Source organism: Lethenteron reissneri, chromosome 7 (assembly GCF_015708825.2).
Source record: "Lethenteron reissneri isolate LAM-NWPU_2019-01 chromosome 7, ASM1570882v1, whole genome shotgun sequence".
NCBI classification, from domain to species: Eukaryota; Metazoa; Chordata; class Hyperoartia; order Petromyzontiformes; family Petromyzontidae; genus Lethenteron; species Lethenteron reissneri.
The window spans coordinates 6,728,992-6,743,565 of NC_083785.1; the positions used below are offsets into that span (position 1 = coordinate 6,728,992).

The 14,574-nt window shown below is 49.7% G+C and overlaps 1 pseudogene; it reads left to right on the forward strand.

The window, feature by feature from the left end:
- The first annotated feature begins 4,754 nt into the window (after positions 1–4,754).
- On the forward strand, positions 4,755–14,236 carry LOC133357010 (uncharacterized; annotated as a pseudogene).
- Positions 14,237–14,574: the final 338 nt, after the last annotated feature.

Sequence of the window (14,574 nt, forward strand, 5' to 3'; positions counted from 1 at the left end):
GTCGCCTTTGTCTCCCCTAGTGGCGATGTTGCGCCCGAAAGGAGGTCCCAGGACCGGTCAGATAACACTGGTCAACAAAAAAAACACATTTTTTTTTTTTCTGGCCTGGACTTTAGAGCGTAATTTCAGGGTGCTGATTCCAAATCTGATCTCAGATTTGCTCTATCACATCTCATATTTATGCTATCGGCATACCCCATTTTCATTGCTTTAACCAGAAATTAACTGTGTCACTTATGATTGCAAGTTGTTGCGAGTCAGTGACTGCTTTAGTGTTAAAATATTGTGCTGTATTTTTAGGATAGTGTGTTTAGAATAACATTGTATGTAGATATCCACATTTATTTAATATTTTTCTTCTGCAGTTTTTATTGAAAATGCAATATTTGATATCTTAAAAACCTGATGTGATAGACACAAACTGATGCCAGATTTGTAATCGGCACCCCAAAATTACATTAAAACCGTTGGAATACCTTATGCCAGAAAAAGTGTGACCAGTGTAATTGATCAATGGTGTGGCCGTGAGCGGAAATTTAACTCGAGTCGCCGGGTGCGTAGCGCGGCGCGCTAACCGATGCGCCACCGCTCGCCACAACCACTCGTTTCACTCGCCCACTCACCCACTTACTCGCTCAATCACTCACCTACTCACTCACCCGTAGGGAGACTGCCCACGCCGAGGAACTTCCTCGTCGCAACCTCCGCGTCCGGTCTCTCGGCCCCGCCGGCGCCGCCTCCTCGCTCCCTTCACAGCCCGGCCCACCCAGGTTCAACCCCGGGCCCCATGGCCCTCGAGGGGGCTACCCACGGGGTTCGCCCCCACCAGCCCCCACCAGCCCCCACCCACCAGCCCCCACCCGCCCCCACCAGCCCCCACCCGCCCCACCCGCCCCCACCAGCCCCCACCAGCCCCCACCCGCCCCCACCAGCCCCCACCCGCCCCCACCCGCCCCCACCAGCCCCCACCCACCCCCCGTTGTGCCGGCAGTCATTGACTGAATACGCGAATGAACGCATAGCATTAGAAATTATTGTTTTAATAATATATCGATTAATGAATACATTGAATGCCAGACTGTTTATTGCTCATTTAGTGACCGAGTGAATGATCCAATAACCGAATTGATACATTACTGGCCAAATTAATTACATATTGTTTGACATTTTTTTTAATGAATTAATGAGCCATCGAATTGATGATTGAACACAGGATGATAATATGCTATTGGGTTATGTAATACCAATTTTATTAACGCTTTAATGGGTCCATGAATGAGTCTAGCCATGAATGAGTGACCCATTGGCGGCTGATCATAGCCTCTCGGTTTACAAGGGAGAAGGAAGACGGCTCTTGAGTGCTTTCTGCTATAAAAATGTCAATCGTCTTTCTGATCAAACGAGTTTGGGTGGGGCGGCGGTCATTACCTTCGGCGGTGGAAATTCCACATTCCTATGGCGGGGGCGGGGGAGTGGGATGGGGGGGGGGTAATATATCAATATGAAAACTACAACTGTTCACGTTTCAAGTTGATTCTGTGTAACCAGGTAGGAACTCGAGGGACCGGGGCGAGTCGCATTTGTGGAGTTCGTCTGCCAGGAGGCGGGTGAGGATCGCCTCGCTTAGTCCCAATTAAGTATTTCGCGTTGGGCAAATGTGTACCCTGACTTCGGCACGCAACGATGTCACGGGATCTTTAACGTCACACTCGGTGAACCGGGCACCTGCCGACGAGCACGGTTGGCCGTTGTACGGCGCGAAAGAAGTTCAACATGCGCACGGTGTGTGTAGCATCCGCAGTGCCAATGGGGCTGTCGACTGGCACGATGTGACACTCAAAGACGATCAACCCGCTGCTGGATGAAGCCCTGCTGGGGAGAGCTCGCGAGAGAGAGAGAGAGTGGCAGATGACGGGGAGCTCTGCATGCTGATATGAGCTACCCGTCGGAGGCCGTCGGACTGCGAGAAGGGCTGCGTGCAGAACGAGAGAGTGAGCGAAAGAGTGAGCGAGAGGTGGGGGTTTACATAAAGCAAAGTAAAAAAAAATTACGAAATGATGAACGAAGCAAAGTGCCGACTACACCGAGCATCTTCTTGTTTCCACTGATCGTAAAAAAAAGAGAGAGACACGCGGTGAGGTCGCGTTGGGGTCGATGCAGCGGCTCGGCAAGCAGGTGGGGGCGTTGTCGGCTGAGCGCTGCTCACCTGGGGCAGGTGAGGAATCTCGCCGCCCGCTGATTTACGCCCCCCCCCCCTCCCCCCTGTCTGGCTCTGTGCCCGAGTAGCGGCCTCCAGCGGCTGCGAATCGACGCACGGCGACGATTTCCCACTCCGCGGTGCCAGACATGAGCAGACATCGCCACGTGCTGACGTCACGGTCACGAACAAAAGACAAAAGTGCCCCCCCCCGTGTATAGCCTTTAACAGACTGTTGGGGCAAGTGCTGTTACGGGTGGGTAACCCAGAACCGCGCCCGCCTGCCTTTGTCTCCCCAATGGCGATGCGTATACACCGCACTGGGTTTCCATACAACTCTGTTGAAGCGGAGTCGACCTAGAGGAGGCCCCAGGACCGGTTCAGATATTCGCCACTGTTATTGAGCGGGAATCGAACTTGGGTGGCCGGGTTCGTAGCGCAGTGCGCTAACCGCTGCGCCACCGCTCCCCACGTCGACGCCGTCACACGCACCGCGCTGCAGTCTGGTCTGATTAAAGGAAGGGATGCTCGTGTGTGTCTGTGTACACTCAAGTCCTTGAAAGATCTGGACAAAGTCCCATCGGTGAGCTCCTCCGGCGGGCAAGGCTGCGTTGGCTGGGTCATGTAGCCCGCATGCCCAGCCACCGCATGCCTAAACAGCTTTTGTTCGGCCGGATCGAGGGGGCTAAACGGGTGCGGCACGGGCTAGAGAAGAGATGGAGTGATGTGGTACAGGAGGATGTAGAGCTGAGTGGACTTGCCGATGACTGGTACCAGCGGTGTCAAGATCGGCCTCGGTGGAGGAGGCTCGTGAAGGACGCTACTGGGCAGTGGGAGGCAGTCGCCCTCCAACAACAACGGAGGGCGGTGGAACGACGCTCACAACAACGAGCGGGGCGCTGGGTGGCTAAAGCACAGCAAGTTGGCACAGTAGGGGGCACAGGTGGTGCATCAGCCAGTCATCTCGGTCATCTCAGTCAGTCGACCCGTGGCACCTGCTGGGTCTGCCCCGTGACTTCCTGCCAGCGGGCGTTCGACACTTCACGTGGCCTCAAGGTGCACTTGGCCTGGCACAAGCGTCGTGGCGAATGGCGGTTGTTGTGTACACACAGATGTAAAGTGTGTGCAAACACGTGTACGTGTGCACATACGTTGTGTGTAAACATAGACCGTGTGTGTGTGTACATATAGACACGCGTCTGTAAACATAGCAACGCGTACACGCGCGTGTGTACAAATAGACACGCGCGTGTGAGTTAACAGGTACACAAGTGTCTGTGTACGCGTAGGTACAGGTGTGTGTGTCTGCGGAGCGGTAGTTGTGGTATAGTTGCCTTCATGTGTCTTCGTGTACACACACAGTGCGTGTGTTACACACACATTTGTGTACACAAACACATTTGTGTGTACACGTAGGCACATCATACATCTAAGCGTAATTGTGCGTGTCTGTACGTCTCCATATATATTATGTCGCTGTACATTTGTGTGTGGCTGTATTTATGTTCCACTAATCATTTTACATTATTTAATATTTTGAATCAGACTCACGGACTCGCAAACTTGTGTAGACCACCCTGGAAGTCAATTCCGATTAAAGGCGCAGCCCTGCAATTGCTCGCTCGCGCCACTGTCAGCCGATAGGCGCCTCGGCAAGACAGAGCTCGAGAGAACACCCCATCCATGGGGCGTTTGGCCTACTCTTCCACCCCTGGCCAGTGCGTCTCAGAGGAGGTCTGGGGATCGAGTAGCCATCGTGTGGGGCGCCCGCTTCTCTGCGTATTTGTGTGTGAACCGCTGAGCGAGACGAGAGGCGAGGGGGAGAAGTGAGAATCTGGGTGGTGAGTGCTTGCCTCGTTACACCACCACGGCCACTTGTGCAAATCTACCAGACAATTAAATATCCGTGTTGTTGTTATTACGTTGTATAACACGGCGAAATATTACATACGTAGACTTTCTCGACCAATATTATTCACAATAAAGGTGCTTGGGTTAGATCGCGTAAGTGTAGATGTGTCGTAACCCTCCACCACCCGACACAGCCAATTAGTAAGGGATTTTTCACGTAAACAAACGCTAATTAGTTACGACCCCAGCCCACCGGTGTGTTGGAGAGTAAATCCACAACATTTACAATTTGACTGCGACGTTTCGCCGGTCGCCCGATGATGCTGGATGTAATTATCGGCGAAGCGACACATTTATACTTACGCGATCTAACCCAATAACTTTAATTATGAATTACATCCTGTAGTGTGTGCAGCAATTAAAGGTTTGCTTACTGGAGGAACTGACAGACGCGTCCAAGGAGATGTGAGTGCTGCGAGATTTCTCTGTAAAAGATGAACCACGGTCCGAGATCCAACCCCTTAAACTCGAACTCCGCGGCTTCCCCAAATCCACGAATTTCATCATCGAAGTGGGCGGAGGGGGTGGGGGCTGAGTTTGAGAAGGGGGGGGGTATCCCCCACAACCCCCCCCCGCTTCCCTCCCGCATCGTCACGTGGCGGCGCGGAGCCAATGGGGACGCGGTGCGTCGGCGGCTCTTGTCGATATGAAGCGGCGCTGCGATAGGCACGCACGCGCTCGCACGCACGCGCGCCCGGCACCACGTGACCACCGGCACGAGGCGCGCGCACAGGTGTACACGCGCGTGTCCGTGTGGCTTCTGTGTCCACGTGTGTACATCGGGTCGCCCAGGGTTCACGTTGGTCACTTGCCACCCTCCATCCCCCCCCGCACTTATACCTGTGGGATCCAGGTGTACGCGGGCACAGGTGTACCCACGTGTACCTCGGTGTATACTGGGGGCTGCTGTGTCCACACGCCGCCCCCCCTCCCAGGTTCTGCGTAAACGCTGTCCACGGTTTGCACGCGTGTATATAAGTTGTACACACGCATTAGCACACGGATCTACACGGGGGGAGTTGCTCCTCCGTCCGCTGGAGACGATGTTCCTGCACGGCTCTGGCGGTGGCGGCTGTGGTGTTGGTGGCGTCCTCTGGGACGAGTCGCGGAGGCTCGGCGAGCACGATCAGGGATTTCCTGACCCCAGTCGCAACCCCTGGACGTCCCCGTTCGCCGAGGCCCCTACCCCGAGTTCGCCAGGAAGGCGCTGCATTGCGGGTCACATGTGCAGCTGCCATATCGCTCATCACAGTCATCAGCATCATCAGCATCATCAGCATCAACAGCATCAACAGCAGGACGGAGCACTGAGCAGATGTGCGGATGTCCAGGCGGTTCAACCACGCGGATACATGGGGTTTGATGTGGATGTTGTGTCCGAACAACAACAACAACATCCTCATCAGCAGCCGCAGCATCCGCAGATCGGCACCACTCCTGCCCGACAGCTACCGCCCTGGGCTGTGTACGCGCCGGGTACCTGGTCGGCCCAGGTGTGTGGTGGGTACAGGGAGCGCGCTCAGCCGTCTCACCTGTGGAAGGCCGCCTTCACCGCAGGTACACACACACACACAACCTGTACGTGCGCCCATCGGCAACCCACAATGTGTGCTCCGTTTCTGTTCACAACTCCATGCACGGCCAGTCGTGGAAATTCCACATTCCTATGGCGGGGAGCGAGTATCTCGGTTTGACGACCGCTGCTGATTTCTCGCCCACAATGCATTCACGTATTTTATCGACCTTGGCGGGGTGGCGTATTTGAACTCGCAACCTTGCGATGATTGTGAGCCGCTCGCTCTACCGCTCACCTCGTGTCCCGGCCACCGCGGCATAAGCTCCGTGCACACAGCGCGTGCCGGCTTAAACACGTGCCGCTGCATGGATAATACTGCACTACCGTGTCGATATTGTATCGGTGGCGAGATGTTAACTCCCTCGCCCGGTAAAAAAAAATCTGAATATTTATAGTGGAGTAATCCATGAGCTGTCAAGCTCCGTTTCACAGATGTGCAGTGGCGGCGGGTAAGAACGTTTACAGCAATAAACAAATTACAAGAAAGGTAAACATCAACCAAAGACATCCACATGAAGTCACGTAGATAGGTTCAAAGAAAATAACAAACTACGACGTTTCCCCCCCCCCCATCCTGATGACGACCGCTTGTGTTGCGGTCGAAACGTCGTAGTTTTTTGTTATTATCTTTGAACTTATCTACTTGACTTTGTCGAAAGACCCAAGTAATATGAATTCCTGCAGTCACGAAAGCTTTAAGTCAAGATTCATACACATAAAACGAAACCATCCCCATCCTACCAGGAGGTCGTTGGTTAGATCCAGGTCCTGACGCCTGTGTAAGTGGAGTTTGCGTGTCTCTCTCCACGTGGTCGCTTAGAGTATTTGGCTGCTATAAATTTCGACACGGCAAGCCACTTCATTGAGCTGTCATTTGTGATAGCAAGGTCGCTTCTGAAGAATAGATCTGGCGCTAAGTGGGTCTTTCTTACCTGGTAAAATAGAAAATAGTTTCTAGTTTAATGTTACAGTTCTTACCACCGCAGTATGAATCAGGGCGGCCGTTGGAATTAGAACCGCGAACTTCTGTCACATCACTACACAGTTATCGCTTTACAGTAGATAAAACATCCAATACTTTAAGTAAAGTTCTGTACTGTACAATTGTTATACTGCAGTACAGTATTGCGTGTGTGTGTATATATCGTACATTTTTCGCGAAAGTCTACGTGTTAAACCTATGAATGTATCGTATATATGAGGAGTGTTTACGAAGTGCGTTTACCAGTCCACTCCCAAATATATAATTTCCACAAAAAATTACAATCATTATTAAAAGCGCAGTAAACTAAAACAAATTACAAACGTAAACTAAAAAAAGCGTAATTATTCGTAATTGGTTTTATTTTGGGTTAGGTTGCAGGTAGTAAAAAATAAAATGTCGTGTTATAAACCCTCCTCCAGCCCGACACAGCTAATTAATAAAATCTCACTCGCGATCTGAGCTCCTGTTCGCAACCTGACGATGCTGGCTGTAATCTCCAGCGAAACGTCGTTACCCATTTAAATGTTGCGAGATGCATCCAAGAGCGCCATCGATTGTGCTGAAACCGATATTTGAATTGGCCACGGTTTTATTCGCGTGGCCAATCTTTTACGAATTGGCTGCGTCGGGTCGAGGAGGATTTTTAACGATGCGCCTTTATTTTACACGACCTCCGATTAGCCCCGTACCGCCGATTTTGCACGGTTGGCTACGTACGATGCAAAATAAGTTCTACACACGTAAGAAACAAACCAATTGCGAATCGTAATATTGGTAGTGAAATCCTACGCGTAAAATAAAATGTTAAAACACTTTAGATGCGAGCGGACTGTTTGCTTGATGGTCCAGCATAGTCTTCTTGGTTATTTCGGTAAAGTCACGTGGAAGGGAAGTAATAAAATAAGAAAAATAAACATAACTCCCTAGTGGTAATGATTACATACCACACAAGGTACTCAATTAAGGCTGAGTCGACCTAGGGGAGGCCCAGGACCAGTTAAGATAATCGTCACTGTTGGTGGTCGTGAGTGGGAATCGAACTCGGGTTGCCGGGTTTGTATCGCAGCGCGCTAACCACTACACACACACACATATATGTATACACACAGAGATACAGATACTGTGAATAACACACACACGTCAACTTGTAACAGTTAATCAAATACAGTATCTTTACGAAATATATTCAGGAAAAACAATCTGTTCTGCTTATATTATGGTTTGCTGCATCTGATCCTTTTTTTAATGTAGATCCTTATATTGATAGTTACACATCCTTGGATCTGCGTCACCGTTACGGTGTGGTTACTATTCATATTTTTATTCAATAATATTCTCATTCTCCCTCTTGCTGTCTCCCGTGTTGTAATCCCCACCACGTGCATCTCTCTCCCTCTCTCTGTGCGTGTTTCTTTGCGCACTCGTTCAGCTCTCGATCGGGCCTCTCTCGTCCAGTGCTCGCGCGCCTTCTGACCCGTGTCAAAGCGAAAAGCGACAAACGCTGACAACGCGATTCGTAATTTACTATCGAGGGTCGGATCGCCGTTTAGGTAGAAATGTGTGTCGTGCACCCCTCCTCCACCCGACACAGCCCATTGTCACGTAAAGGTTTCGGCTTTATGAATTTTTGTTTTACTTTAATCATCATTGTCCACTCCACTCGGTCCCCTGATATGCCAAATTCATGAACTAAAACTAAACTTTGAATTTTACCAGCCAAGGCCCACTGAGCTATGGAGAGCTCTTTTTCAGAAGCGATCTGGCTATCACAGATGATAGCTCAACAAAGTGGCTTATCGCGTGGAAATGTCTAGCAGCCAAATACTCTAAACGCGTGTTTCTAAGTAGACTGGGCCCTGCCATGGGAAGGTGGAATGCCACTGCGCAAACGAGCGTGGAATGGCGCTCAACTCCGTTGGCATCTCTAAGTCAGTTGTGGGCATTCCACGTTCCCACGGCAGGGCCGAATATACTAATTAGACGAATAAAGTGACCGAGTGGAGTGGAAAATGATGATGACACCTTTTTTTAAAGTTCAAGAGTCATATATACATGTGTGTGTGTTGAACCTCTTTCGCGCCGTACGTAGCCATCCGTGCTAATTGGAGTGCGCAGAGAAGGGCAAATAGATGCCCGCTTGGACTCGGTTTGAGAGGCCCAACTGTGAACATAGAAACACCGTACAACAAATGGAATAATGATATCGTATCCTCCAGCTTATAAGACGCACCTCAAACTTGTGCCCCGTGTCAATAAAGTTATGCAAATTTGATCACGCCCACCCACGCATATACAGCTACCGGATTATAAGATGCCTTAAACACACATGGTGAAAACAATGGGTTTTAATAATAATTGAGAATACGATAACGGGATTTAAGTTTCTAATAATAATAATATTAATCCCAAATAGTAATCTCCCGAGGAATGATATCAGTTGTAAGATTCGTCTTGGTGTTTAAAATCCAAATTGTATTCCGAATGCGGTATCGGCGTCCATTTGGAACTCCCATGGCCATAAAAGGGCCGCGGAAGATGAGATCACAGAACTGCCTTTGAAGTTCCATCTCAATGGACCTCTTTATCGGCCATTGTTGGGACACTCCCTTAAATGTTCTTCGCAGAAGAGTGCTCATTGCTTGTCAATCAACCCCTAATGTTTCCCCATCAGAGCTGGAATAACCAGAAACTTTTACCCAAATTTACTGAGACCATCAACTCGCTCCACTCGAGAATTCGGTTTCATGTCAACTCGGTTTGTTTAAGTCTATGGATCTCTATCTAAGTCTGGGTTTCTACGTAAGTCGGTGGGTCTCTAATGCAAGTCATGTGTGACTGCGCTCAGACCAACTCGCTACGCTTGATAACTCTATCCAATCAAACTCTTTGGTTCTTTCGGTAAAGTCACGGAGGTAGAAAAAATAATAGATCACGACGTTTCGAACCCAGGTCCTCAGCCATGCCGGCTCAGTATCTCTGACATGGCCATTATGAACACGACTCCTGAGAAAGACAGGAAGCCAGAACTAGGGCTTGGACTTAGGTTCTCAGCCGTTTCGGATCTGCGTCTCTGACACGGTCGTTAACGACCTTGAAACACGTTCATTGTGAACCTGACACTGCCATTGTGAACCTCCCCAGAGGGACCCAGCTGAGGGATTTGAACCCAGGTTTCAACCCCGGCGGCTTCGCGTCTTGGACACGCCCATTATGACCCCCCCCCCCTCTTGAACCCACGTGGAGTCGTGCATGGTGATGATCAGCAGAGGGCAGTGAAAACCAACTCCATTGTTGTACTGCACTCCTGTGCCCCCCTTCGCCAGCACGCACGGACCAGCGCGTTTGTAGTGTGGAGGATCCAACCCCGTCGGGTGGAGCGGTGGCGCAGTGGTTAGCGCACTGCGCTATGTTCCCCGCAGACCTGAGTTCGATTCCCGGCCACAGGTGGAACGTGAGTGGAGGAGAGTTGGTCTCGGAACCGGTCCTGAATTCCACGACCCCCTCTCATCTTCACTCACCCCAGACGTGGTGGAGCATGGTCAACATAACCACTGCGAACAACACGACTCTCATCTAGCGGTGGAATTGTGCAAATCCAGAGGTGGCCGGTTTGATCTCCCAGCGCGGCAGTGGAAACAATGGGCACTTGTTAACCCACACCCCGTCTCTGTCCACTCAGCAGTATAAATGGGTCCTCCACACTGACTCGATCGGCAGGGAGCATCTGGTGGGGTAAAGTCTATGTACTCCCACCCCCGTCAAGACGTCTGGACATCGTGGAAGAGTAGGCCAAATTGCCATCGAGAGTAGCTCTCGAACTGCCTCGTGGAGGACTTTCCGCCAGCATGAGACGACGTTTCGGACAATTGCCTTATTATTCAGTCCTATTACATAGACTGTAGACGAGCCATCTGCCACGGTGGCTAGGAGATGTTAACTTTCTCGCCTGGTATGCAGGAGGTCGTGGGTTCGATCCCGACCCTGACGCCTGCTGCTGTATATTTGGAGTTTGCGTGTCTCTCTCCCCGTGGTCGCGTGGATTTTTCTCCGGGTCCTCCGGGTTTTCCCCTCCACATTTAGAATCCGCGTCACCACGCGTTCAGGCTGTTTGGCTGCTGTAAATGTCCACATGATAAGCCACTTCGTTGAGCTGTGTCATTTGTGGCAGCCAGATAGCTTATATATAAAAAAAATAAACAGCTATATCGCTCAGTGGGCCTTACCTGGTGAAATAAAAACAAGTTTGTATTTTCTTGTTTTTTTCGGTAAAGTCACGTAGAATGGAAATAATAAAATAATAAAAATAAAACATTAAATAATTCTCACAACGTTTCGGCCACAACGCAAGCAGCCGTCCTCAGGTGGAGAACAGGTCTGTCGAGAATACATTTTATTATGTTATATTTTTATTATTTTATTATTTCCATTCTACGTGACTTTACCGAAAGAACCAAGAAGATGAATCTCTGCAGTCACGAAAGCTTTAAATCGAAATTTAACAAGTTTGTAGTTCCCCTCCTAACGACCCTCCCCCCGCTCCTTCCTCGCAGGGGACGAAGGGTTCCCTCTGTTCGCGGGGGTCCAGCAGGAAGGGGGTCTCCCGTACCCCGCGGACCCCGTGCCGCGGCGTGCCCGCAAGAGGCGGGTCCCCTACAGCAAGGCGCAGCTGCGGGAGCTCGAGGCGGAGTTCGGGGCGAGCCGCTTCGTGAGCCGTGAGAGGCGGCGCGGAGTGGCGGCCAGCACCCAGCTCGAGGAGAGGCAGGTGCGGAGTGGCTCCACGATCTGTAGGGGCGACTGACGACAGCCGGTCGTGGCGATGGTTTAACACTGGTCAACAACAACAACAACAAATTTCGATTGAAAGCTTTCGTGACTGCAGGGATTCATCTTCTTGGTTCTTTCGGTAAAGTCACGTAGAAGGGAAGAAATAAAATAATACATTTTATTATATTTTATTTTTATTATTTTATCACTTCCCTTCTACGTGACTTAATCGAAAGAACCAAGAAAACAACAACGACATTTCTGGCCTGGACTTTTGCAGCTGTTTTTTTTTATTTTGATGAATGTGTTGAGTCTTCTTGGTTCTTTCGGTAAAGTCACGTAGAAGGGAAGTAATAAAATAATAAAAATAAAACATAATAAAACAATTCTCACGACGTTTCGGCCACAACGCAAGCAGCCGTCCTCAGGTGAAAAAGTGTTGAGTTTTCTTATCCGAGTCCTTATTATCACTGGTCAACAAAAAAAGCATTTTTTTCTGGCCTGGACTTTTGCAGCTGTTCTAGACTAATTTCAGGGTGCTGATTCCAAGTGTGATCTCAGATTTGCTCTATCACATCTTATTTGTATGCTATCGGCATACCCCCTTTTCATTGATTTTACCCGAAATTAACTCATATGATTGCAAGTTGTTGCGAGTCAGTGACTGCTTTATTGTTAAAATGGTGCTGTATTTTTAGGATAGTGTGTTTATAATATAATTTTATGTAGGTATCCACATTTATTTAATATATTTTTTTCTGCAGTTTGTATTGAAAATGCAATATTTGATATCTCAAAAACCTGATGTGATAGACAAAAACTGATGCCAGATTTGGAATCAGCACCCCAAAATTACCTTAAAACCGTTGGAATACCTTATGCCAGAAAAAGTGTGTTGACCAGTGTTATAGTTCATATAGTCTGTAGGGGCCACGGAGTAGCTAAACTCCGTTTCCATATTACCAAAAATATTTACATGGTCGAGAGTAGGGACGAGTTAATGATTTTATAACATCGACTTTTTAAGGGATATTTTTGGACCGCATCTCGTTGTGCGGTAACTCAACGCGTTTCCGTGCTCACAAAACGTGACGCCGAGAACAGTCGAGCGCGTGACGTCATAAGAGTGGTCTTCAGGTAATGACACATTTTATTGGTTCAATCAGAAACAACCGCAAAAGAAACTTCATCATCCACCGGCCGGGTATGGGTAGGGTACGGGTATAGGGCACCTGATTGCGACCTCTGGGATGAAGCCATGTTGCAGGCGCCGGTGGGTTGATTCTAGGAACTTGAATTGTGAGAAGAGACAAGACGTTGGGAAATGAGTGACAAACGGTGACTCACCAGTGACTCACTGTCTACCCGTACCCGTACCCGGCCGCACCAGGGTCGCAAACGGGTACCCGTACCCGGTCGGGTACGGGTAGCCGGGTATCGGGTAGGGTACGGGTATCGGGTACCCGGTTGCGACCTCTGGCGAGTGTCCCCGTTGGTGCTTCAGGGTCCGCAGATTATTCCCGCGGCAGATAGCGTTATGTTGAAGTTAGCTGCGACAGTGTTTGCTTTTTTTGAGGGTATCGTTGCAGATGCAATTGGGAGGTGGAGGAGGTTGTGATGGATGGAACGTGTTATGCTGGATGGGAGAGAGGCCGGTTTACAGAGGCAGGCATTGGAGTGGTCTCCACGAGTCTGGCCACCACGGGGAAAGAGCGAGGACGCTGGGTGTGGGGCCATCTGGCCAAGGGTCGACAGTGTAGGCGAGAAGTGGTAGCATCAACGGATTTGACCACGATGACACCTTGATTGACGTGTGGTGATCATGATAATGCGATTCGAATGAACGCTCACATTTTAATCGATGATATTCCGACAGGTCACCATCTGGTTCCAGAACCGGCGCGTCAAGGAGAAGAAGGTTGCGGCGCGGCGAGCGGGGTCAACTTCCGGGGTCAAATCGAGGTCCCAGGGAATCGGGTCCCCGTGAAACGGGGGTCAAGCAGTCAAGCCCAACATTCAACTACCTTGACGTTCTGTGCCACGTGGTCTCTCACCTGTGTGCCACGTGGTCTCTTCCCTGTGTACCACGTGGTCTCTCACCTGTGTGCCACGTGATCTCTTACCTGTGTGCCACGTGGTCTCTCACCTGTGTGCCACGTGATCTCTCACCTGTGTGCCACGTGATCTCTTACTTGTGTGCCACGTGGTCTCTCACCTGTGTGCCACGTGATCTCTCACCTGTGTGCCACGTGGTCTCTCACCTGTGTGCCACGTGATCTCACCTGGCATGTCGTCACACCTGTGCGTGACGTGTTCACACGTGTGCCACGCGACCTGTCTCACCGATGTGTCACGTGGTCTCTCACCTATGTGCCACGTGACTTGTCTCGCCTGTGTGACACGGCAACGTCACCTGGGCGATGGTCACGTGACGCTGCAAGGGAAGGCCGTTGTTGCCAATGGTTGTCTGGATGGGAGCTGTTTTGCATATATAATTCATATTTATTTCAGGTATATCACAAACATTAGTCCGCTTAACAACATCTGCAATGGTATTTTATGTTTTCTTTTTTTAACGTACAATGTGTAAATGGTATTGGTCAATCATCCAAATTCTTTAAAAAAAATGACACCGCACATTACTTAATTGGGGTCACACACCAGCAGCAGCAACATCGCCTTCTACTGCAAAAACTCGGCAGGACCCTCCTGAAAACCAGACTTGAGACTCAGCGAGGGCGTTCCTGGGGTAAACGGGCATCAGAGTAATTTTGATAGTTTTATATTTGTATGTAACTATGTACGTATATGTACTATGTACGTATATGTACGTATAGATTTTATTTTCCATATATTCTTCCTATATGCGGCGGTTATGCCGGTTCATTGATTAATCGATTCTTCCTCTGATGTTACGCGCGTGGTACTGCACGTGCGAGTACCTATCATTATCGATTATCATCCTTTAGGATAATAACAAATACCTAACAAGTAACACTGCGTTTCAAAAGTTAGACAAATACATAATAGGCAACTTTACCTGATGTGAAGAGCCATCGATGGCACTTATGGAGAAGAACTATTGCCCGAAACGACGCCGCTTTGTTTAATTCCATTCGCTGCAGGCTAATGCTCAGAACG